This window comes from Cydia amplana, chromosome 16 (genome assembly GCF_948474715.1).
Source record: "Cydia amplana chromosome 16, ilCydAmpl1.1, whole genome shotgun sequence".
In the NCBI taxonomy this organism is placed as follows: domain Eukaryota; kingdom Metazoa; phylum Arthropoda; class Insecta; order Lepidoptera; family Tortricidae; genus Cydia; species Cydia amplana.
In genome coordinates, this window is record NC_086084.1 from 5950352 (window position 1) to 5977345 (window position 26994).

Sequence of the window (26994 nt, forward strand, 5' to 3'; positions counted from 1 at the left end):
CGTACTTCATAAACGGTTAACTAATAAAAAATGTAGAACAACACCACTTAGGTCTTTAGAAACGCTACGGATATCTATTTAATTAGAATTTTTACAATTTGACACAATGCAATATTTTATTTTGGCACGGCTATTTCTGAAATTCGAGCCGGACCATAATTTTTGACCCCTGAGAAAATACTTGTTTAAATTTAGTTGCGAAATCACGCACGACGAGATTTTTAAGAGAAAGCAGTGCGACAATTTTATACTATTGCCACAATCACAGTAATGTCGCCGACATGTGGCGTTCATGTGCGCAGACAGCGGTTTTAGACGCAATTTGCTGCAATTCCGTATCTGTCACATGACGACGCGGTGCAGCCGTAATTGAGGCTTTAGACGATCCACGGGCTATATATAAGTGTTTATATAATGCCACAGGCTCCGTAATCACATCACGCCAATACCCTCTGATGCTTGAACGACAATTTGTAGAAAGACTTTTAAATTGGGCCTTTCTTAGAGTCGAATCACGCTAAGTTTCCATGCCGTGTTATATGTACGCCAAGTATGGAGCTTATAGGGATATGTATGCATTTTTACTGCCAAGTCTATGCAAAGTTAGTATGGTCAGAGTCTAGACACTTTTTCACACTAAATATTTAGGCACACGAGCGTCTTTCAAGTGTACAATCCGTACCGCTAAACGTACCTCTGATGTTAAATTGCCAGTTTGTAGACATATTATTCTATTTTTCTGAAACATGTTTTTCTGTTAGCACACACACGGGCGTCGCTAATTTCCGCGATATTCCGACGGCAACTATTTAGATGCTTTATCAAAAGGACTACTTACCAAATCATGCATAAATCGCGACAAGGTCACAGGGATCATCATATCAAGGCTGTGAATAATTTGATGCGTTTCATATACTGATTAACTGATTAAATTAACATAAAATTAGACAGACATTAATATGACATGTCTCTCAAAAGTCATTACTCATTAAAAATTAAAAAAATGCGACTATTTAATTTAATACCTCCTTCATCTTTGTCGGTAGATATTTAAACAAAAGTAAGAGCATAAACAATTACCTACATCAAATGAATATTCAATCAAAGGCAGAACAAAAAAGATAGATGGCAAAATAATAGCTAACAAGTTGTGCATTCAAGTAGATGAGTAAAACTTTGATTTATCACACTTGTTAATCAAATATCTATTTGTGGGTTGTAATATATTGCTGTGCCTTATGAAAAGAGTTGCCTTCACCTATCTTTTGTCTAGTGACTTATATTCGTACATGATGGCAATAGACTAATTAAGGTTATCTACTGAAAGTCGACGCGGCGCCTTTAATGCTAAGATGCACATATCATTAGTTCTTTCTTCTCTTAATCTGACTTTAAGCTAAATTTTGATACTTAAGCTGTTTTAAAATCGTGATTAGGGATGTATAAAAAATCAATCTCAATTTAGATTGGTAATTTGACGTACGTTTTCAAACACATAAAGCCATAATAGAGCTTAAGATACCACCTGTGTGTTCTTATTAGAATAACGAAAATAAATTACAAAAAGAAGACCAGGTACTCATAAATAGATTGAGCACGGAACAAACTTATCTTCCGATCTAAATCGGAGTGAATCACGTAACCTATAGGCCGTATTCAGTTACGTTAATCTAATACCAATTTAAAATTGATATTTGTGAACCTATCGTCGTCATCTTCTACTTAAGGTATCCCGGTACTAGCCAGTATTTGGTTTTGTACTTACTTCTACACTCTTTACACGATCATGAGAGTCCTCTTTCATTAGCCTTTTTTTGGTACGTCCAGACATCGCTTCTCACGGCGCGATTCGGGAAATGATTTAGAGATTCACTAGATATGAAATAGTAACGATATGTGACGTTTCACGGCAAAAGGTACCATTGCCCCGGCTGAATATTGGAGCGGCGTTAATAATAGCGTAAGCGCCAGCTGCCATAAGGTACCTTTTGCCGTGGAACGTCACATATATTTACTATTTCATATCTAGTGATTCTCAAATTCATTTCCCGAATCGTGCCGTCAGTTTCTTACACAAAAAATATACTATCGATGACATTTGTTTACGCCAAACCTACATACCATAATAAAACCTCCAGAATGCGGACATGCGAAGCTGCCTTTAGTCATTTCCTCGCAGAAATATGACAGGGCTTCTGGTCAATCAGATGTGATGTAAAAAACCGCATGCCTTGCGCACACGCGCGACGACATAGATCGCGTGCTCGGAATCATGCGCAACTAATGGTCCACATTTGTGGTTGGACACACTGCCAGGGATATTACGGTTGAACGTTCAGGCTGACGATAAAAACTGCGCTCTCTGATTTCATTTAGTTGTTACGTATCTTAAAGTCCGATTTACACTGGTTTAACTGGTTGGCAAAGGGAATGCAATGCCGGCATTATCTCGGTAACGTAATGGATCGTGCGGTAATGCATGTGGCGAAAAAATGCGATTGGTGATGCTCCATATGTGCGAGACCGATGATTGTAATGGCTTTGTTGAACGAGCCGGCTTGTGGACGGGGCGGGTGTTTAAGTATATGTAGTTGTATTATTGTTTCACAGGGAAGCTTATTATCTATTTACTGTTAGGACGGCCAAAGACAAAAATAATTAGGTTTCTAAATGACACCTATGGCACCACCCCGGTCTATTCTGATTTGTTCTAAAAACGTTAAGATTTCAAAATGTCTAATTTGAGTTGAATCTGAATATCGTATTTTCCGTTTCAGTTATCCGGATTCAATTCGATTCCCAGACGTCTTTTAACCATACGGTTTCTAAACGCAAATACAAATCAAATATATTATGACATCAAGCGATCGAGTGGAGATATCAAGTGGTAGAGCCAATATTGACACGGGTTTTCCGAAAACCGTAATTATCCACGTAATTGTTTAGAATGAAATTCAATCAAGCTTCTGAATAAATTAAGAGGTGGTAAATTATATTTGATTAGTAAGTACCAAGATAACTACTAAAAGTAAGTACATAACAGGTAACTACTAAAAGTATTTTTACGGGCAAGTTCGACGGCGCTTATGTTGATCCAAGCGACCCAGATATATCAGCTCAGTCAGCTCTTTGTAGTTGGGTGTATCTAGATTGTAATATTCAACGTCTAGGTAAAACTGCATCAATATCATAAAACAATTCAAACGTACAACGTAAAGATACCAAAAAAAATACGAGATCAATATATTTTCCGTGGTAATAAAGTTAGTTTTAAACGTCATAAAAAAGTCTAGTCATAATTAAATCATAATCATAACCATATAAAATACGAGACTATTAGCTGTTTTAAATGAATTATTATTTATGATTTTAAAGTAATTATTATCTTCTCGAAAACTGGTACTGTTTTTGCCATACAAGTATGTGTGGAGATATAATTTATTTTATAGATATTGACACCATTTAATTTTTTACACGTATGATTTTGATTTAATCCAGCACCTAACGGATGTTTATTTTTGAATCAGCGGTTCTATATTTTGAGCCTTATTGATTTTATGCAAGGCTTTTTGTAACACTTGATCGGTCAATCGTTTGCATGAGTTACTGAAGAACATTCAGAAAAAAATTAATATGGTACTTAGTAGGTAGGTATAAAATTTTACTTCAAAAATCGACATTAAGGTAATAAGGTTAATATTATAGAATTTTTGCCGCGACGCCTTATTGTTATACTCGTACACCACCCCCTCGTCTTTTTCAGTATTTAATTTGCCGTTCAAGGCTTTAGTCTACCATTTTCAGGGTAAAAAATAAAACCATGTGACATAATAATCAAATGTCACCATTGTAACGCTCGGATTCAGTCACTTGCCCAGGAAGTCACTTGCCCTAACTGGTTTGTCCTAATGGGCACATGCCCTAACGATCAATTGTCATAACGATTATTTTCCATAATGTAAGGTTCTGAAAAATGATTAGGTTTTAGAACTTGCTGCCACAAAAGTGGGTTAGGTTAGGGTTAGAACTGCGACCCTCGCAAAAAAGAAAACATGCTTAATAACATTAGGATAAGTAATCAATAATTAGGGAAACCAGCATTAGTGTTTTTAGTGTTAGGACAACTGATCATTATGACAAACAATATTAGGGAATGCAAAGATAGGAGAAAATACTTTAGGGATTCAGATATAGATCCGGGCTAAGATGGCCGGCTCTTTATCATTTTTCACCATGGCTGTCACGTTCTAACAAATATGTGCGAAAGTGACGCATGGCATGACAGGTGATAAAAATGCGACCATGATAGCTGGTCTGGAGTAATTATGTAGCCAGTTAGTACTAGGTGTGTACCATGCATGTCACACAGATCACCTCCATAAGATATGCGATCAGTGACTTGTCATTATACCATGATCCAGCTATTTATCACTCCCCTGAAACCGCTGAATCATCAAACCGATTCACAACGATTAACCACATCACACATAAAGCCACTCTTAGTTAGACCTTCAATCACGCATACTTATAACTAAGATAGAGGTTGAGTTATAATGGTACACGCATCGTGATCTCGCCCTGATAACGGGCATGTCACACTGACTTTGATAGTTACTATTTACTGGCCATATGGTCAGCAAAAGCTGTAAAAGTAAGCACCTACGTCAGTCACCGTTAGATATGCCTGGTTTTGATACTGATCTCTGGTACGTTAGATTACACAGTTCTCGTATGTGTAAAATGAGAATGGTAAATTTGGTTTAAAAAAATATAACTTTATTATTCCGGTGACTGCTACCGGTGCTAACTATAGTAACTTTGGTAAGTTAATTTTATTTCTGTTTAAACACTCGTATCCCACTTCACAACTCGTACTACAGATAAAGACCTCAACGTAGCATTACGAGAAACGGTAGGCTTCAATTAAATGTATCTACGAACAACCAGCGCATTCCTAACACTTGACGAGCGTTGGCGAGTCAAAAGCTGCGGAAAACCGATATTTTGCAATATGAAAAGTGGAAAAATGGGAAATTCCATATGTCAAAAATCAAAAAATGTCACCTATTAAAAACTAATAATGTCTTCTATAACCACTAGTACGAAGTGCGTGGTGGGGGGAACTAAAAGCAACGGTAATGGGGTGAAAAAATGGTCCAAAGTTTTGGCCAATTGACAGATTTTTAACTGTCAAATAACTACTCACAACTATCTCCACCTCTTTCACTCTAATAATGCTAGAGCGATAGAGACATATTGAAGATGCACGACCAGTTGCCAGTGATTTTGAGTCGCGTGCGCTCTCGCGAGGGCCGCAATACACAGCCAAGCAGGATCAGACCCGACGCTTATAATCAGATCCTCGGGCAGTGTTACAATTGCTTTCAATACACAGTAAGCTGCGCGCGCGCGCTAAGCTGAATTAATAAAGGGATAAATACATAGCTGACCGTATCAATTACATGGCCCATCGTCGCCACGGGCGCTATTTTTTATGGTTGCGTTCGAATAGTATTTTATACAATCGTGATAGAGCTTTTCAGTCGAGTACCGTGTTTAGGCAACGAAGCTTGCTGAGTTGCCTAAGTAAAGGTACGAGATTGAAAAGCTTGATTATATCATTATTGTATACAATACTTTTTCTACGAGTCAACAAAAAAAAACTTAAAACTCGTAGAAGAATCATATATGTAAGTAGGTAAAAAACCAAAAGTATACAACAGCAGCCGCGATACCTTCATACTCGTACGCGACCCGGCCGGCGACTAAACTGTATCGAAATGAATATTATAGTTGAGTTGGGGTCCCATAGTGAAAAAAGTATGCGATTTCACTTTGGTATACGAAGTCTTAATTCAAGCATTGCAGTCGACAAGTAGAAAAATGTATTTTACGCTCTATTACAATTGAATAAAGTGCATCGGTGTTGTTGACGTTGACGATTTGATGTTGAGGATTGATCAGATTATCCATCCGTATCGATATACCATCATCAAATTTATTTTACTGTGATCATCTTCCTCGCGTTGTCCCGGCATTTTGCCACGGCTTATGGGAGCCTTGGGTCCGCTTGGCAACTAATCCCAGTAATTGGCGTGGGCACTAGTTTTTACGAAAGCGACTGCCATCTGACCTTCTAACCCAGAGACGGTAAACTAGGCCCGTATTGGGATTAGTCCGGTTTGGTATTTTACTGTATTCAACAATATTATATAATTGATTACCTACTAATCGTAATTATAAGTACAAGTAAATATATGGGGATTATGGGGTTATACAAAATACCGCTATGCAAACATGCAGATACAAAAAATTAACCATTTTTTGCATTTGCTTTGTTGTTTAATTAAAAACCGAGACCATTTAACTTTAAACCTTTAATTAAATGAGAATCCAAGATTTTCGTTTTAACAAGAATGGTATGCGAGTATTGTGTAAATAAGTACCAGCGTTTGAAGACAATCATTTATAATGAACATAAGACTAGTTATAATTTGATTGGTTCAGCTCCTTGGTTTATAACTACTTAGCTGCATTACATATAGTATTTTATACAATCGTGATATTAATGGAGAGCTTTTCAGTCGAGTACCGTGTTTAGGCAACGAAGCTTGCTGAGTTGCCTAAGTAAGGTACGAGATTGAAAAGTTTGATTATATCACTATTGTATACAATACTTTTCTACGAGTCAACAAAAAAAATACTTAAAACTAGTAGAAGAATCATAAATGCAGGTAAAAAAACCAAAAGTATACAGCTAAGATGCGCGAGCAGCCGCGATACCTTCATACTCGTACGCGACCCAGCCTCCGCGCCCCGCGCCCCCGGCCGGTTGGTCAACGACACCTGGCCCTGGTACTTGCTCCGCGCTTTCGATTGGTCAATTTCATTATAGTTGACTAAACTGTATCGAAATGAATATTATAGTTGAGTTGGGGTCCTATAGTAGGAAAAGTATGCGATTTCACTTTGGTATACGAAGTCTTAATTCAAGCATTGTTGACTAAACTGTATCGAAATGAATATTATAGTTGAGTTGGGGTCCCATAGTAGGAAAAGTATGCGATTTCACTTTGGTATACGAAGTCTTAATTCAAGCATTGCAGTCGACGAGTAGAAAAAAATAATTTCAATATCGAATACAAATTGTTGTTGGAGTAGGTACTTACAGATATATATATGAATACTACCAGTAGCTTGTTATAAAGAGCCACATTTTAGACACTTGACACCTTCTATTGTGCATATGTGCGAGACCGATTCGTTATTTTTTGTCCATACAATAATATTTTTATTATCTAGTATAACTGTATACAGTGTGCTTACACATATGAATAAGTGGATCTTACCTTAATACTTTCTTGTAGTTGTCATGGTCGCTGCGATCTGTAAAAGAAATGAATATGTAATTAATATAGGTACATAAATTGTCATTCTATGGAACTTGCTAACTATGTATACAAAAGTCACTAGTAAATTGACATTCGGAGACATTTTTAATATGGCGATTTGTTTACATAGTTAGCAAGTTCCATATAATGACACTTTACGTATTTAAGTAAATATGTAAATTTAAGAGTATTCTGTAGCTTGTGCCTGAACTCAGCAAGACCAATACTAAGACTAAATCTTTCTTAAATGCACTAATCCTTCTCATTATGGGATTCCGATTTCCACATTTAGTTCTATTGTTTAATTTCCATCCCGTTCAAACCAATAGAATCAAATTTCATTAATATTTATATAACCAGTAAACACTTCAGTAAACAGTAGGTAAACACTTTAGTGCCTTTTCATTAATATTCAAGTAAACAGTTTAGTGCTTTTAGCATGACATGTGTGTTCCATCTATTGTAATAAAACTTATCCATGCTTAATTGAAATCCAATGGCAGTTGGACCCACAAGCCATTCATGGTACTTTACTAACAACAAACATCTCTGTTGACTCGTCGGCCGGGTGGTCATTATCTATTTGAACAAAAAAGTCATATTCGTCGTCTGGAAATAGTAAAAATGTCTTTTTTTGAATATAATACCTGTGCCTTTTTTTCTTCTACACACCTTTTGCGTACGCAAACTATGTTAACTACTTTAGTTGCGCTTTCGTGTCATATTTGACATTTAAAAAGTTTATGTTTGCTCTCAAAATGAGTCCTTCCATTTATCAGTAATACCTAAAGTAATTTACTTAGAACAAATACTTAATATGCGCATAGTTCATTCACTTAAAAAGCGATGATGGATATGAGCTTTTGCTCTTCTTTGGCGTCTTATTTCTTAGTAATTAGAGGTGTTTTTGGGTTGGCAAGTAATGTCGTGTGCTTTATGATTGCCGGCCGGTGCGATATGGTAGGATGGTGGCCGCTCGACCGTGCTAATAACTGGCCAAGAATTACTTTGCTAAGCTTGCGTGGCGTGGCTAAGGTTGCTTCCTTATTATAGAACGGAACGAGATTAATTGTTAATCTATACAATCATAGGTCTTTGTTAAGATACATGTTTTTTTTAATAGTAACACAGGCTTAATTAGCTCGCTCTAGTAGGCAAGAGATATAACGAAGTTACGAAAAATAATTTTGTGTTTTTGCTTGAGGAGATCAGGTAGCATAAAATTAGATTTAGCCGTCAAAAACTTTTGGTTATACGGCCAAAATTTAAAATAAGACGTGTGCTTACTATATTTTAATTAAAACACGTAATGGCTCGTTATTATAGGATGTACCTATATAATAATTAATAGGTAACTGTTACATTGCAAATTACTTCTATAATTTTTTATCAGCCAGTGTCATACCTATGCCATGCTGTAAATACTTGAAACTGTAAAAATTCATGCGCCCTTGATCATAATTATTATGCTTTCGTCCATTAAAGTATTAATTATCGTCTAAATATTGCAAAATTATATCTCAGTAACCGCCTTGATTGTTGATTGACTAAATTAAACTTCAGTAAAGACCAATGTAAAAAAAATATTGCTGAATCGTTTTGTGTTTAAATTACTCTTACAGTCATTACACTGCTTTGTATGTTCAAGTAAAAACTGGTGAACGACCATAAGGGTGACATGACAGTGTTCCCACAGTTGAGTAAATTCACAAACCGCACCGACGCAAAGGGCAACGCATCGCAGCTAATATGATGTAATGAGCGGCCGTGCCACGTCGGTGCACTAAACCGTTTAAAATATTGCAGGCCTAGGCCAGAAAGCCGGTAATTACGTGATTATGTGACATTTCGACTTGGAAGTTCGATGTTGCGGTGCATTTGAGTAGTGTCTAAGTGAAATAGAAGAAGATAAGTTTTTTCTATATTTGTCCCTTGAGATTAGCAAGATAAATAACTTGTAAATTAGTGCGACAAGTATGTAATAAAAACTGAGGTCGGTGGGTGTTAGACCCCACTCTTTTACTATAACGCTTTGCCATTGTCTTGTATGCAGAAAAAATAAAACAATTGGGTAAGACAGATGACGGCACTGTTTTGAATCCAAATTGTGTATGATACTACCACAAATCTAGTTTAGTCCAGGTTCTTCTACTTTACTCGACATATTTTAAATACAATACTTATACTGAAAATGTTAAACAGAGGGCTATTACTTTTTATTAATATTTAAATGAACACGTTTTGCATAATTACAAATGAGATCAAGTGACAGCTAAAATGCTAATAGCAGACAGTCTGACCCGCTCGTAGTTCCTGTGAGGGGAACAGCAGGTCACAAGTTAATACTACACGCACGTGGAATGATTTAGAGATTGCTTTTAATGTAATGATCGTGTATGCAATAATGTGTTGAACCATAGAGTAAGAGCTAACCCGACTATTCCCAACAAGGCCTGGTTTCCCCTTTGGGTTTTTATAAAGGTTAAAATAAAATTTTAAATATTCTATGATCCCAAACTCTAAAAGGATTAGGTTGTCATTAAAATGTTCCTATAACTATTTTCCGAATTCACCGTCAGACCGCCTTAATGTCGTCGTATTATTGCAATGTCATCCAACTTTCACACTTACGTATCTATGCTATTTTATTAGCTTAAGTGAACAGCAAAAACTGAAGCAAAAAACTTGGCTGTAAAGCGGACCAATTAAATAAAAACATGTACCTAAACATGATGCTGTGGCCAGACTCTACTACAGATTTTTTTGGCTACTTTTAATGCTACTCATAATATAGTCGATAGAAATGTTTAAAATTTCACTTATTCACGTAAAACATGTGTTAGTCCTTAATTGATGAATTCGTATGCGCGAGAGATGTTTCTGTTCGTGATATTTGGTGATATCGGCCGATGGAGCAATCACATCACGATCGTTACAACTGAGGCGTGCCACGATTTTACTGTATATTTGGTTGTTTAGATTTGAGCTGAACTTTAACTTCATTTACTGGAGAGTAGAGGTAGATACCTAAAGGCATAGTTAGAACACGGTGATCGATTACCAACTTTATGAATCTAAACATACACCAATATTCATGATTTATGGAGACCCATGAATAAGAATCATGTCTTTATGACACCGACGACTGCGACCACAATTTTTTATATTTATTTAAATAAAAATGGGAAAGCCTCTTGGGCGCCCTAAATTTAAAATCTCTGTGCAAGAGGATTAAAAATTTAAAACCCTAGGCGGATGTACGAGTACTAGTACCGATGCAAGATATCTTCATAGGTACTCTTATACTGCTATTGAACAAACCTTATCTTTGACTGTGTTTAGTTACTCTAACCTTCCCGATTTTCAAAGATGTCCATATTATGCTTAACATTATGTTATGGGCAGTTTTAGGTGTTTTAAAGACTAAGCGAGAACACACTAATTCTGCAGTTTGCTTCATATGTAAATTGTACAGTGTTTGAACTCGGCGGCGGAATTTACTTAGCATAAAACTGAACATATTTAAAATATAGTTAAAGCTTTACCACCTATGGCGGCGGTTGCTTCTTAGGTGTTTGGAAATATAAGTAAAAGACTTAGTGGAAACACGTCTTATAGAATTTTTTTTTAAATTATGATCCCATATTGTCCCACTGCAGGGCAAAGGCCTCCCTTCTGTTCCTCCACGTATCCCTACCCCCTGAAGTCTCCCACCAGTCTCTATCAAAGGCGTCAAGCTCGTCTCGCCATCTCCGACGAGGTCTACCGTGATGCCTTTCAATTTGTGGGACCCAAAGGGTCGCTGATTTGGCCCACAGAGCATCATGTTCGATGAAATGTACGGTTGGCTGACGACACTTAACGGTAATTATTATACCTTAATTATTTTAAATACTGAAGTAATCGGCTGATCTTACTTAGGTGAGCTTTCTTGGTCGACGTTTCTAAATTCCTAATTATTTTACTTGTTTACTGTCTGTTGCCGGATTAGGTACTTCGAAGGGTCACTTCACTAATTACCGTTACCTATTCAATTCCCAATCTCAGTCAGTTTGTTTTCGCGTAAGCACATATTGTCTTGTCAAAGTTCCTGGTTCCGCGGACCTTAGAATCACTTCATTGTTCGAAGGGATCGAACAAACTGTCTACAGAGTAGGGATGATGATACATGCTGAATATTATTAACATACTTAATCTATTAAACAGTGCACCGGGACTTAATCGCGTATCTAAGTTTTAAGATTTACCTCCGACGTTTCGAGGACGGCGTTGTCCCCGTGGTCTCGGAGTTCTTCTTCTAGCTAGGCGTGAAGGCACGTTATGTATGATTTAATAAGAAGCGTTATCAAGCCCGAGTACGTATTTCAACACAAATTTTTGACTTTTATATTGCTTTAATGAAATTGGTTCCGTATAGACACTTTACCCTCACAATCACAAGGAACAGGATGAATCAACAAAAAATATAATCTAGTCTATTCTAGGTAAGTGCTGTTTTTCCTATACGTGATTGCACATTGGACTTGGCACTTGGGAGGTAAACACACACTTCGTGAACGATCGTAACGACATGTTTGCTAAAATATAATGAGCTGTTTTACTGTGCAATGTTAGAACCATCGTGGACATTGTTGACTGACTATTGGTAAGTAAGTCTTGTTATAATAGGATAAGGTCTACGGTTAGTTCCGTTTTGCTGTCAGACTTAGCTCCGAAATTTTACCTCTCCTCTCTGGGGCTAGAAAATATTTCCTAGATGAGAAAACCAAGACCAAGGGGACTAGCGTTTCGTTTCGTTTTCTGCAAACGATTATCATCTTGACTAGCCCCCCTGGGCTGCTATCTTATTTAGATAATGTGGCGGTAAAGTGTCATTCTATGGAAATTGCTAACTATGTAAACTTAAGTCACTCAGACACAATTGACATTCATTCTGAATTGACATTCAGAGACAATTTTAATATGGCGGTTTGTTTACATAGTTAGCAAGTTCCATAGAATGACACTTTAGGTAGGTACATTATTTTTAATGAAAACGAAAATCGAAAGCACCGGTCAGATTTTATAAATTTTCTTTTCATCGAACATTAATGTCTAAATGCATGTATGTATGTCCTTCGATCAAAATGTAAATATACCACTTTTATGGCAAATATTAAGAAGAAATCTTAACAGGTAGATGCTTTTATGTAAATATTAGTTAAGTCGATAATTACGCGCATTGCTTAATCAGTACAATTCATTTATTCACCTTCATATAAAGTACCAGAAAAAGTGCTCTCTAGAACTCCCGTGGTATTGAAAACAATTCTCATATTTACTCACTACCGATCAGCTATTTTAATTGTATTTTTAATGACTGCTGTGGTGTACCATTAGCGATCTGTATGCTTGAGAACGAACGTAGTTAACGCGCAAGGAAATACTGTGCTAATGATTAAGGGATAAATGAGAATTGTTTTATTTGTTAATTATTACTACATACATTGTTACTAATATTTTGCTAATACTGACCGTAGAATCGAGAAAAAGTTTACATGTTTGCGAAAAGAAAGTGATACTTACCACAAAATAAATCGTAACAATTAAAAAAAATCCCCGTTCATCCACACACTTGGCCTGGCCACGATATTGCGCGACTCACGCGACTGGCTTCTTCGGCTAAGGCGACAATTATAGGTTGGAGCGAGACACCGATCGGGCCTTTCGTTCTCACCATATGGTTTTGCCTTAGCCGAAGCCAGTCGCGCAATGTCGTGGCCAGGCCGCGCGGAATGGATCCGTAATGCAGAATTGTCGCGCTCGGTACGGTGTTTGTTAAAGGAAAATTTCTCTGGCGACCACTACGATTGTGAAACTGCCTCAACTGAATCCCTGGAAATGGATCATCAAATATATCAGAGCGGTCAAAGTACTAAAAAACGATCTGAAAAAAACCCTTTATAAAATAAAGGTAATGAAAAAAAAAACAGTGTTAAAGTCCTTATCTTTGAGTTTGTCAACTACTTGTTATAAGTTGTTCGCAGAAATCGCGAAGCGTCTGGTTGACGTAACTGGTGACCGAAGAGCTGGCGGCTACCTCGCACAACGTATCAGCATTGCGATACAGCGAGGAAATGTCGCCAGCATCCTTGGTACAATGCCTCAAGGGCCTATTTTAGATTTAATCTAGTTTTTAATTTCTTTTAGTAATACCACTGTATATTTATATCTTGTTTGTAAATAAATGATTATTACATAACTACTTGTTATGTATCTGTGACCCACGTCCACGGGTCAGCTGTACAAGCGCCTTACACCAATTTGCCACCAACGTGGTACAAAAACAGTAAACCAGTACATAAGGCACTCCTCGGATAAGTGATCTACATCGGTCAGTATCGCGTGTTATAATTGTTCTCCGTTACTTGTTATGGTTCCGTTACGGTGGCCATACGAGAGCCGAAATAACGGCGCGTGCTCGGATATTAATTTAATTATTAGGTAATGGGTTTGTTGATCTGATTTGCGTTTTTCAGCCCTTGGTCGAAAATATTGCTTCTTTTTTTGTTAGACCTTTTTTTTATATATTAAGGCTCCGTTAACGATTTTAGAGCCAAAATGTAAAATTGATAGATTTAGTCGTTGAAATTGTACTCCTTTTGTTACGTAATATCTAAATAATAAGTATTGCAGCCGTATTCGAACTTCAAGATATTTACAAGAGACGACACGTACTAGATCCATTCTAGATACGTTATAGTTTAGATTTCAACTAGTTCTCTTTTACAGCGCAATTCGGGCAACCAATGTCACTTTTACGATAGATCGTGTTAGTTATCTATTAGATGTGAATTAGATCTCTAAGTAATATCTTGTGGAAATAGTTCATGAGTATCTCCAGAATCGCGGAAATTTCAAATTTGACAGGTTAGATCTTAAACATATCGTTATCGTATTTTGGCGATGTCTAATAGATGTCTATTACAAAATCCGAATCGGGCCCTTGGTTTTTATTAACACGTCTTCTCATCTTGCCTTTTAATAATAAGGTCCCGTCGGTCCCGAGCGTGCGTCACCGGCAATATATGACGAGAAGTGGCAGTTTTTAAAAATTCATCAAAAAATTATAGTTATAAATTATAAAAAATTATGTATAAGAACAGTTTCAGGAAATGTTGTAGATTGTTTAAGTATCAAAATTACGTTGAAATTAAGTCGTATTTCACGAAAAATGTTCACATGTTTTGAAGTAATTTCTGGTGAAAATTGATTTCGTCTAACTTTCATTTACTCTTGTTCAATATCATATAACAAAAATGTAGTCTATGCAAGTTGGAGTACAGGATATGTGTAATACAAAATTAACATTTTTACCAGTCCAAACTTTACGAAATTTACAAATAAGATCGACTAAATCAGTGCTTTACGCACGTTTACCTAAACGTCCATCAGAAAAAAAATCATTACTAATTTAGTGAGTCAGTTTAAAAAAAATGATCTGTACAAATGCAAGATAAGAAGACGTGCTAATAGATACCAGTACTTGTTATTTCTATTACGTAACAAAAGGTGTACAATTTCATCGACTTAATCTATCAATTTTACATTTTTGCGACTAAAATCGGTACCGGCCTCTTAAGCTTAGAAATAAATAAGTGGAAAAGTAGAAATGGTTCGAACCCTGCCTGAGATAGTAAATTTTTCAACTTTTCATTTATTTCTAAGCTTATGTGTTTATTTACTAGGTATTCGCAGTTCTACCTATATGCTTTTGTCTTGATAGTAGGTTAGGAGTTGTGTGAAAACATATAAAAACTCAAAAATGCGCGTTTTCTCAGAGATTTGACCTAGCTAGATAATTTTTTTGCGCCCAAAAACCCCTATATAGAAAATTTCGCTACGAGCGTTTAAAATGTATAGTCGTCTACATTAATGTGCAATCAAGGACTTTAATTATTCAGCCATTTGAAGTTTTCTTTACATTGAACATTTCATAATGTAAATATTGCACAACCAAATTAGCTTAAATAAACTTTAAATTACCCAGTACTTTAAACTGTGGTCGTACCTAAGCCTGGAGTAGACAATGCTCATTCGTAGTTAATGTTCCTTAACAAATGAGTCTAGCCAAACGAATTATGAGATGAAAAACTATATTTATACTGTACTCCCCATACAAAAACATCAAAATTGAATTTGTTATCTTAGATGTTGATATGGTTCGTTAATTTTAAATTTAATGAGTTTACAATGCAAAAGTATTTGATGATCTAGAATATGAAATTGGTGTAGTGTAAGGATACTTATGCATGTTGAGAATATGTAGGGTATACCTATACTTACCTACTAATTAACCCCTCGTTTCCCAGGACCTCTCAAATTCATAATAATTCCGACTCATATTTGAGGCACTGGGATATGAGAGGTCAAATCAATAGATTTATACGCGATTACAAGTAATTCGACAGTCTAGAGCTACTTACTATGTTAATATAAACGATTTAAGTACTTTTTACTTAACAATTTTTTTGAACTCTATTGGCTTAAGTAAAACCTTAACAAATGCCCGTCATCCACCTAGTTTTCGGTCGGTGTAGACTGTAGAAAATTTGCGTTTCACGTCCGACTTTAATGTTCAACATTAACTCATGTTTACAGAAACTTTGCATAAATCACGGCTACTCTTAAGTTTTTGAGCTATACTATTGAAGTATTGACCACGAACGCTTATACCTGTGGCTTATACCAAACCACTACAAATAGTATCGTCACTCCTATTTCTGCCGTTTCCACTAAAAAAGTACGTACTAAGGTAGGTACGTACCTACTTATTATTTTTGATTCTCAATTAGGCGACACTGTTATAAAAAATCGATTAAAAATGAACCTTATCACTATCATTATTAACCTTTTCGACGCCGTGTCATACACTAAAGCTGTCACGCTGACGCCACGTCACCGAAGTGTCAAAAGTGAAATTGAACTTTATGCACGTAGATTTATGCTGCTCTGTGGTCTGTGACCGATTAATCGGTCTTTGGCGTTGAACCTACGGTGCGGACATATCGGTCATTGGTAGAGATGCCACGAATAGTGATTTTGGCCGAATACCGAATACCGAATATTCGGCCCCCATTCTCGGCCGAATACCGAATATTCGGCGACCGAATATTCGGCATGACATGCGAACATTTTGAGTCACAATTATTATGAAAACTGATCGCTAACAAAGCTCAACGTTAGGCAAGATATATTTTTTCTCAAAAATGGACGGCAAAGTCGACGTTGCCGGTTAAAAAATAGGTCGCGAAGTGCGTAGTTTATGGTCATTCAAAAAATTAAAAAGTTAAAAACATTGCAGTCTCGATTTCGGGACTGCAATGTCGCATACAAATTCCATTATTTAACGAGTTCCAAACTTTTTAAAACTTCAAATGGCCATATCAAATGAAGGCATAGGTCCCTTAAACAGCCAAACAGATGATCAGCACTTATTATTATAAAGCCTATAACAGACTATCGCACCGCACCGCGACCTTGGAGCGTCGCACCCATAAGTGAGAGCGAGAAACAGATATCTCTTTCTCGCTCTCACTTATGGGTGCGACGCTCCAAGGTCGCGGTGCGGTGCGATAGTCTGTTACAGGCTTAATGTTGGTACCGCGACTATTTAGGTGTCTCAAATAGGTTGGCGTATTTTCAGCAGAAAAATACACTTCTTTTTTTTTAAAGGCGGCAAGCAAATTTTTTTAATGGTTGTATTTTTTCTGTGAAAATTAATGGAAAATTAGAACGATTGCTTCTGTAAGTTGTGTAAAATATTTCTATTTCTTGCACCATTTTTGAGAAAAGCACTATATATGACTCGACTGGAAGGCTACTTGCTGGCTTCGGATTCAATTAAACGGACTCCCAAGGTCGTCCGTTTAAAACGAATCCTCAGCCTGCAAGTAGCTACTTCCGAACCTCGACAATAATGTACTATTATTGAACAGCATTAATAAATAGAGTCAAACAAAACAGACTCATGATAAAAATAAAATGTTTTTAAATCAACAAATGCTCAAAAAAGGGTCTTCGTATTTAACAACTTTCCAAGAACACATTCTAAATATACCTACATAGTTTTTGGTTATTTTTCTTTTTAAGTAGGTGCAACAGACATTCGGTATTCGGCCGAATTAGTAGGCAACATTCGAATACTGAATGTTCGGCAAATATTTGTGACATCTCTAGTCATTGGCGTCCAAAAGGTTAATCGATGACGATTCTTTTCGATTTGCTTTTTATCTTTCAAATTAAAATCATTGGTTTTCGTACATTCAAATAAATTAAAAAAAATCTGTATCCCTATGGTTGGTAACGCCACGGAACACGTCTATTTTTTTAACCACCTTGAAGGCTCCTTGATATGTAAGTCAAAAATCACAGACGATTTTTGACTTAGGCCCTTCTCTCACGAGGCTACTCTCAAGCGATTTGTGTTTCGTACGCGTCGCTTGTGAGTACCCGCCATATTTATTTCCTACGTTTCGCACACGACGAGACGCGTCGACGACGCGTTTGATATCAGTCGCACGCTACTGTCTTGCTGGTCGCACGCGACTTGAGTCGTATACGCGTTGTATACTCAAGATGGCGGCGGAACAAGTTTTTAATATAAATTTCGTTCAAGAGGTGGAAAAGTATCCATGTTTATATAATTATAAGCTGCCTGATTATGTAATAAAAGATGTGACAGAAAAGGCGTGGCTTGAGATTGAAAAAAAAAACAATTTGACAGGTCAGGAATTATATTTTTATTTCAATTAAATGTATACACAATAACTGGACGAATAAAGAATTGAGAATAGAGTATGTCTTCATCGCTGGAGTCACTAGACATCGTCGTACGAATGTTGTTCCGCAAATGATACAAAATAGTCTCATTTGCGTAGCACCGTGTGCGGAAACGAGTAGCATACCAGTAGGCGATCATGGTTTGCATCTCAGTCGCGTAGCTTTTGAATAGTCTCGTGAGAGAAGGGCCTTACATATTGTACTCGTACTCAACCTTATACATAAATATATAAGGTTGTTGCTTGATTCTTACAGAATAGGTTTCTAACAAAAATAATTCTCTTCACCTTGAAACCATTGAAAAATAAAATGGAAAAAGCCTCAGATAGTCAAAGAGGGGGCTACATAGGCACCGTTATGTTCGTCCACATTGGCCGGCCTCAGCACCGCTTTGATGGAGGCGGTGCCGATGACAAATTATACTGTTTATAGCTAACTTTAGGGCACTTACTCACTCACTTCATTTCGAACGGTAGATATACTTATTCTATACATCATTGTTTGGTTGCTGTATAAGGGCGTTTTTTTTTGTTGTCCCCTACACTTTTTTTTCAAATTTGGGATTTTTTATGTTATTTCTACTCATAATCACGAGCTCTTTCTATACTAATAGGAGAAAAAAAGTGTCCCAAAATTTGCATACATTTTACGATCTTTCAATTCCGCGACCGCCATACAAAGTCTATGAAAAATGCTGACGTAATGGAAATAAAACCTTAGGACACTTTTTTTCTCCTATTAGAATAGAAAGAGCTCGTGATTCTGAGTACAAATAACATAAAAAATCCCAAATTTGAAAAAGAAGTGTAGGGGACACCAAAAAAAAAAAAACGCCCATAAAGCCAACAAACACTATTAAATATTAGGTAATAGAATTCTTGATTAAAGTTCAAAAGAATTTTTACATGTTTATTTATTTTTTGCACTTACAAATTAAACAGCAAAATTGTCGTGATTGTTTTCATTTCATTTCATTTCATTTCATTTTTGACAGGTCTACTGACAACGGATTTTACACGACCCTCGCATTTCATTTATCTGTATTCTGTGGGCAGCAGTGAACGCATATCCACTGGTGGGCAGTTTCGACCGGCAAACTGAGTGCCTTTTGGTAGGTATTCGAAATATTTCAATAAACCTACAATCTCACTTGTCATCAGCAATTGTTTCGTATAAATTACGCATTCAATTGAACCAGGGATGGACAGAAACGGAACAAAATGTTTGAAAGACTCATTGGCATCAATGATTTCCACCAAACTGCCATTTTACACAACTCCTCACGACATTCAGTAGGTAGCTACCAAGAATTCATTTAGCTGCGAGGAAATTGTTTTGTATTTGAGAAATATTTGACCTCATGCATATGAATTTGTATGCAGGGGTTAGCAACACTGCCGCTGAATACATATTATATGTAGGTACCTATCAAACTTTGATCTGTACCTACTTATAAATATGAGTTTGAAATACCCTGTTCTAATTATATTCCTATTTGTAAAAGTAGCGTCAATAAATATCAGGTCAAAACAGTTCCTATTAGTTATTCACTCACTTCTGGTTACAGTCTACTATCTGAAATATTTGCCGCCATAGTTAATGATTAATCTCAATTTACCACAGGCAAAAATAATAGAAACAACAGCAGTAAATTAGTATGCAGATTGTAATCAACGCTCATAAAATGATACTGCACTCGGGCGTTACCCTTTGCAACTAAAAAACTAAAAGGCAAGCGCGGAAGTAAAACAATATAAATATGTATGGGTTGTGATAAAAATCGAGGGATAATTAATGTATTACGTAAAAATGCTAAAGTATACGTCGATTGCTCTTATTTGATGGACCGGAACATGGAGGGTTTTTATACTACTGCTGGTGTCTTGTTCCAAACGCTTGCGATATGATCGCTGAAGCTATGTAGTGTAAGGGAACTTTCGGAAAAGCATATTCACTTTAATAAGGATATTGTATGTAAAAATCGGAGTAAAATGTTAACACTACATCTACTTTTTTTGTTTTACTTTAAAGATTCATTAAGCATTTTCACTTAGGTTAACTAGACGTCAAATCATGTACGTAACTTTGTAAAAAAATATCAATAAAAACAACTCATAAATGAAAATGCACCGTACTTTCACGGATCCATGTAATGTCAAGCTCATATTACACTGGTTTGGGCAAAACCTTGCGCTCGCGCAGTTGGCAATACAAGCCCAGTTAGATCTTTATTACCATGTAGTGCCCACTCTGGGCGCTACGAGCCGTAATAAATATAATACAGGCGTTCGAAGCTACTTGGGTTTGTCTGGACATGATCGCTTCATAGTTACTTGATATTACTCGTAAATTCTATCTATAAAATAATTTTTGTACAAGATTTTATAAAAAAGAGAGGTAAAAAAAGGGTAAAGTGACACGAATTGCCTCATTTTATCATGGTACTGGCATTGGTCGTATAATCAATATTTAATATGCAATTTAATTATATTATAATTTATTGTACTAGTATATATTTTCACAATTGCCAACATCCTATATAAATCAGTAAACTTGATATCTTTGCATTACTCAATGAATAACTCTCATTGGGATGACTTTTTTACACCCAAAACGCATCGCGTCGCGTATGTGTTATACCTATGTAGATAGATCAGGTTTCAGGATTTAGGTTCACATAAGGTAAGTGAAGTAAGAAAAAGTTGTTCGGGATATTCGGGCTCATACTGTGCAATAAGGATCTCCAAATTTTTTGTCACAAGGGATGCTAGGTCTCCGCTTTCTTTTCGCGGGCCGGAGTTTGGCAATTTTTGCGGGCTGAATTGGCAAACTAGCCGGCCATATTCTAAATGCGGGCCGCAGTTCAGAGCTTCGTAGGCAGGGTCGTATTTACCCTAGGGCCATCCGGGCCATGGCCCGGGGCGCCAACCCTCAGGGGCGGCATGGGGCGGCATATGCCGCCCCTAGCAGATTGCGTTTTGTTTTTATTCCTTGACTTCTGGGGCGGCGAAACGTATTGGCCCGAGGCGCCAAATTTCAAAATACGCCACTCGTAGGTATATACTTTAAAGATTAGAGGTCTCTAGTCTCTATTAAATTTATTACAACTAGAACCAATCCTTCAAATCAATTTCATTTACGCGTTCACGTCGTGATTTCCCCGCTTTCTTTGCTCTCTCGTCGCGTCGGTCCCGTTTCAGCGCAGTTTCAAATGTAATTGGGAATGCATTAGCTGATTTCATGTTGATAAATTGCTAAGAGCTGTTTGCATTAATTGTTATTACACAGTACGAGACATTTGCAGATTACTCGCTAAGTAAGTCGGTGTATATGTATTTTGTATAAAAATGTCCATAAGTTTTAAATACATTCATGAATTGCATTAGTCATATAGATGTAACGATTTTATAGTGTTTGTCGAGTCACAACATATTGTGGTTATTATATATCTTATCTTATACCTTTAAACGAGCAATTCTTTTACATATATATATGTATATATATATATATATATATATATATATATATGTATACCGGTCTATATTTTGAGGATCTCGGAAACGGCTCTAACGATTTCGATGAAATTTGCTATATGGGGGTTTTCGGGGGCGAGTAGTCGATCTGGATAGGTCTTGTCTCCGGGAAAACGCGCATTTTTAAGTTTTTATAAGTTTTTAAAAAACAAGAGTAAATAGGTGTTGAAATACCTGTATATCTGCCTTATATCTCAACGAGGATTCTGGTTTTATTCGAAAAATTAATAAATGTCTTGAAATATGAAACGGTTCAATAATAAAATTACCGAATACATATCATGCTCAAACAATCTTCATAAAATGTTGATCATAAAAATAGGTAAAGTCTATTTTTTTTTTCAGTAGACTAAAATGACATTTCATAGTATGAAATGACATTTTATATTTATATTATGAAAGGTAGATCCTTAATGAACATTAACTACCGCATATGCTTGAGTTTTCTACTAGATAGATCAAAGAAAAAAGATAGTCTTAATTTTTTTTTAATTATTATGAAATGTCATTTTAGTCTACAGAATAAAAAAATAGACTTTAGTTGAACAGAAAATAAGTAATTAAGTATGAGTGAGTCGCTATATTTACTGCACTCAGTGGCGTAGCTAGAGGATATGGCGCCCGGGGCAGGCACCAAATTTGCGCCCCCCCCCCAAACGAAATGAACTAACGAAAGGGTTACTTTTTACTTATTAAAGTTTACTTTTGATTTAGACAAATAAGTGTTTTTTTAGTCCATCGGTGGCTAACAAGCTTACGACTCACCTGATCGTAAGCGGTCACCGCATCCTATGGACGTCTACACTCCAGGGGTGTTACATGCGCGTTGCCGACCATTTTAAAACTTATACACTTCTTTTTTGGAGATCTCCTTAGACTTGAAGATTCAATATCGCTTGTAAGTTTGGGATCGTAGACTATTCATAGCGCGCCTTTGGACTGATTTGAAGGGACCAAGGTGGCATCTAGGTGCTGATTATATGGGATCTGTCCATGGTCGTACGCAGCATTTTTTAAGGGGTGGGGCAGAAGTAGGGGAGGCTGGGGACGTTGTAACAGGGTACGGTTGAAACAGAGATTCTTAGCTTAGGGTCAGAGACCAGGGTGGGACAACTGCCTCACCTTGCCCCACCGTGGGTACGCCTATGAATCTGTCTGCCCCAGAGTAAAGTATCGCCTCCCTTTATTGAGCACACCGAGTTTTTTTGATATGAGCGCAGCCTACCCAGCAAGGTGGCTACGAAATTATTAGACGTCCCTGATGGAGATATCAACACCGAGGCTCCCAATACTCTCTGACATGGGAAGGGTTGTGCCTTGAAAGATGAGGTTTTCTTAGCGGTAAACGCGCAAAATTGAGCCTTGGATCCCACACCGATACTCTGGATAGAATGCTCTCAATACCTGACAGGTTTTTCACGGCATTCTAGTATCACAGAACGAGCGATGTTAGCACGGCATGTGTTATACAGGTTGGTCCAAACCTTGCCGTCCAAAAATTTTTTTTAGATTCCTCACGCTGTGGGCTATCAGAATATGTATGTTAGCCGACTTTTCGTAGTTTTCGAATTATAATTTTTATTTTTATTACTTTTAACTTTTGTTGAGAAATTCCGGGGTGAAGCAATTATTTATTTAAAAAAACTATTGAACTTTTTTGAATATTTCTTTTTGTAAAATAATGACAAACGGCGCAGTTGCTAAAAAAAATCAGCATCCTCACTTGGCTGAGTTAGGAAAAAAAGACAAACTTTTACGTTCAAGCTTAGATGTTGCCCTTACCTAAATAAATAAAAAATACAAGCGATTTCAAGGACTTTTGGTTATTTTAGAAACTGCTAGACCCTACGTTTTTTTAAAAGGTCAAAAAAGTGATACTTTATAGTCATAATTTGTCAGAGTCGCCGGTCAAAGGATCTGAGGTGGAAAGCTTCCAAATTAGTAATTCATTACAAAAATCCTCTTTTCTTATTTCAACTATTATTTTATGGGGTCACTTCCCCATCGCTATTTCATGTTATCAGTGCAATTATTAGAAGGACCACGAACAATTATTAGAAGGCATAAAAGCAACGCAAAGCTTCACCCCGGAATTTCTTAACAAAAGTTAAAAGTTAAACTCGAAAACTACGAAAAATCGGCTAACATATATCGGATAACCAACGACGAGGATTCTAAAAAAATGTTTTGGACGTCAAGGTTTGGACCACCCTGTATACAGGGTGGCTAAAAAATAACTGCATTTCCGTTGCCAGGGAGGTTTTGGGATTATACTGAGCAATTTTTACTATGAGACCAACCCCTAAGTCGCGAAAAAAAATTTTTCTGTTTCCTACTTTTTGGCTGGTCCATTTTCTATGGGAGGTCTTTTGCCCATTTTGGCGCCCCCCCCCCTTGGACGGCGCCCGGGGCACGTGCCCCCCCCAGCCCCCCCCTAGTTACGCCACTGACTGCACTAGTACAATGCAAATTGCAAATGAAAATTAAGCAATTTTCATAAAACAGTGTAGGTACTAGTATTGTTGTAACAGGCTGTAAAAGTCTAGGATTCTTTTCATCTGGTCCGCGCTACACACATAAAATGCACACTATTTACGCTATGGTACTTTAACTTAATTGAACCATTGAACCTACTACTCTAACACAATAGTTAAATAAGATACAGTGATTAAGTGCGTATTATTAAGCTTTCGTATAACAATCATGAATTTCAATTACGTACAAGTAAATTAATATTATCTATCTCTGTTTGTTTTGTAAAGACATAAAGAAATAAGTAAGTAACTAAGCTTATTTCTCTATTGTAAAGGTAAGAGACAGAAAATCTCATACAAGACTTTACATTAATATTAGTTGATATTAGTGCATGTTTTACTATTAATAATATTAAGACATTTGAAATGACAGGTCTAAGATTGACCTCTAACTCTTCTAAAAGGCGGGCAACAGTGCCTATTGGAATATTGAAATAGTGTAGAATTTAATTATTACTGCTTGTTGCGTATTTTCGATACTTCGAATCGTTGTCGCAATTAGAATTAAGGCGCAAAACATTTGTCTTGAACTATGAACACTTTTATTGGCTTGCATGGTCAGGTGACGTATTATATTTGATATATATTTTATAACATAACGTCAATAGTATCTAAACTTATTAAAATCGCTCAAGTTAACGCATAGGAGTAACATAATTGAATTCACGATATGATGGAATACATTCGACTTAAGTAAGTTTTGATATAAGTCGCCGGAATTTTAATTATGAGATCGTTTCAATTTACCGGCAAATACCTTATTCTTATTGACACGCTACACGTACAGCGTACATTATATTGTAGTGTGAGTGTCAATTATCTCTGCTTATTATCGAGAGCTCTCCTTTTTACTGCGGCGGTGGGAACGCGCCGGAACAATATTATCGGAAGCATTCTCCGCCGGCTGGTAAGGGTTCTAGGTACACACATGGCTTTATTGATTGTCTGTGAATCATATGATTACAACTTTCAATATTTACATCCATTGAGGAATGCACCAGACTGGCTGTAACCGTAAATAAATACTTATACATTCATTTGCTAAAATTGTGTTGAAGTTTGCATTATTTTAGTTCCCTGAGTTAAGTTAACCAACCGGCAGGCCTATAATGTTTCGACGGCCATAATTGCTCTACAAGCACTTTTTTTCGTTTATTCATAAATTCTGCGCTCTTGGATTTGCGATATTGTATACATTTTATGATAGCGTCTAGTCTTTTGGTGATTTATACAGTGTTTGTGTTTCCACTAAAACTTTCCTATTCCGTAGCAAAACTCGCAAAATGCATGACGTATGGGATCACATCAATTTTAAAAAACACCTGACATTTTTGTTGGTATTGGCAGATTTATTAGTATGTAAAATAAAAGTGAAATGGCGCTGTGATATTCCAAACGGATATGGATTGGAAACTTTCACAGAAAACATTCGTAAACAGAGGCTAGACTACTTTGATAAAGTAATTATAATATTAATGCGACTGTGAATATTTTAATAGTGTATTGGACTTTGACATGTGAGTTAAGGTATACTTTAACACCAGTGTCATCAGCGAAGTAGCTGGAAAATATATGTCTATCTTTGAGCTGTGTTTATTTCGTAGTTTATCAAGGCAAATTAAAGAATATGAAAATTAACATACCTTTAATAAAGACAACTCACGCACGTTTCTAAAACTAAAACTCGTCAAGCCATTTCAGTGTTGTGAGAAGAGTCATAAAATGAATACCTACATATTCTAGTAATATTACTATCCCTTATGCTCATTATATTTATCGGCATTTATCTTGGTATACTAAAACATACTTTGTCATATTACTATACGTAATGAATACCTACTCTGCAACCGAACATTGACCGGTAATTTGAATATTTTAAATTTAATAGTATTCAAGACTCGAAAATAATATGTCACATTAGAATTCATAGGTTTTAATAGCATTATTGACTACAAAGGCGATGTGCGGCAGATACAAAAGCTATAATTAATAGATAATATTACATGTATTACTTAGTTACTAAAGTAATGACTGAACAATGATTAAATAAATCAAAATAATATGCATTGGCTTACCCAGTCTCGAGCGCCGCGTGTGAACTTTTTAAATATTACAATACCGCATTGTTCCGGTTATCCTAGCAAATTAATAACACATTTTAAATTTTTGATTGGTTACACTATTAATTACTGAAAAACACTCATTCATTTGGAAAAAAAAACAAAATCATAATTTGAAAACGGAACTCGCTCTTTTTTCGTGCGGATTCGCGGTTTTCGCGAAAGTCCCGGGAGAGCGCGTGGCTCGTCTCGCGTGTGTCGTGTAAATGCCGCGCCGCAGAAAGCACCTGTGCATTCGCCGGTCTTTCACTCCCGACCCTTATCTAGCTCACACTCACAAAGTGACCAATCTAAGTGAGATCTCCGGTTACGCATAGTGGTTTCGGATCTAAAAATCACCGTGTCACTGGTTTTCCTGTAGGCATGCGATAGCCAAGCGATGACATTAACAAGCATGTGTAGTACGGCACGGGGATACTGCGCTTACAATGTAATTCAATTTAGCCAGCGGCGAATAAAAGAACTCTATTTGATTATGATTAATGCGCGATCGATTCGGGATTAGAGTCGAACTCTGGCAACATTCAATTTGTGTTATTAGCGCTTTGTGCAAACATAAGTGGATTTAGTCATAATTAAAGTTGATTCATGTCTG

General features: G+C 36.6%; 1 protein-coding gene across 1 annotated transcript in view; it reads right to left on the bottom strand.

The window, feature by feature from the left end:
- LOC134655342 (uncharacterized) overlaps positions 1 to 26698 on the bottom strand; it is a 65297-nt gene extending 38599 nt beyond the window's left edge. The window contains exons 1-2 of the mRNA XM_063510793.1: positions 26355 to 26698; positions 7350 to 7386 (exon numbers count right to left, since the gene is read on the bottom strand). The gene's annotated coding sequence lies outside the window, so the exon portion shown is untranslated. The remainder of the gene's footprint in view (positions 1 to 7349; positions 7387 to 26354) is intronic.
- Between the last annotated feature and the right edge of the window lie 296 nt (positions 26699 to 26994).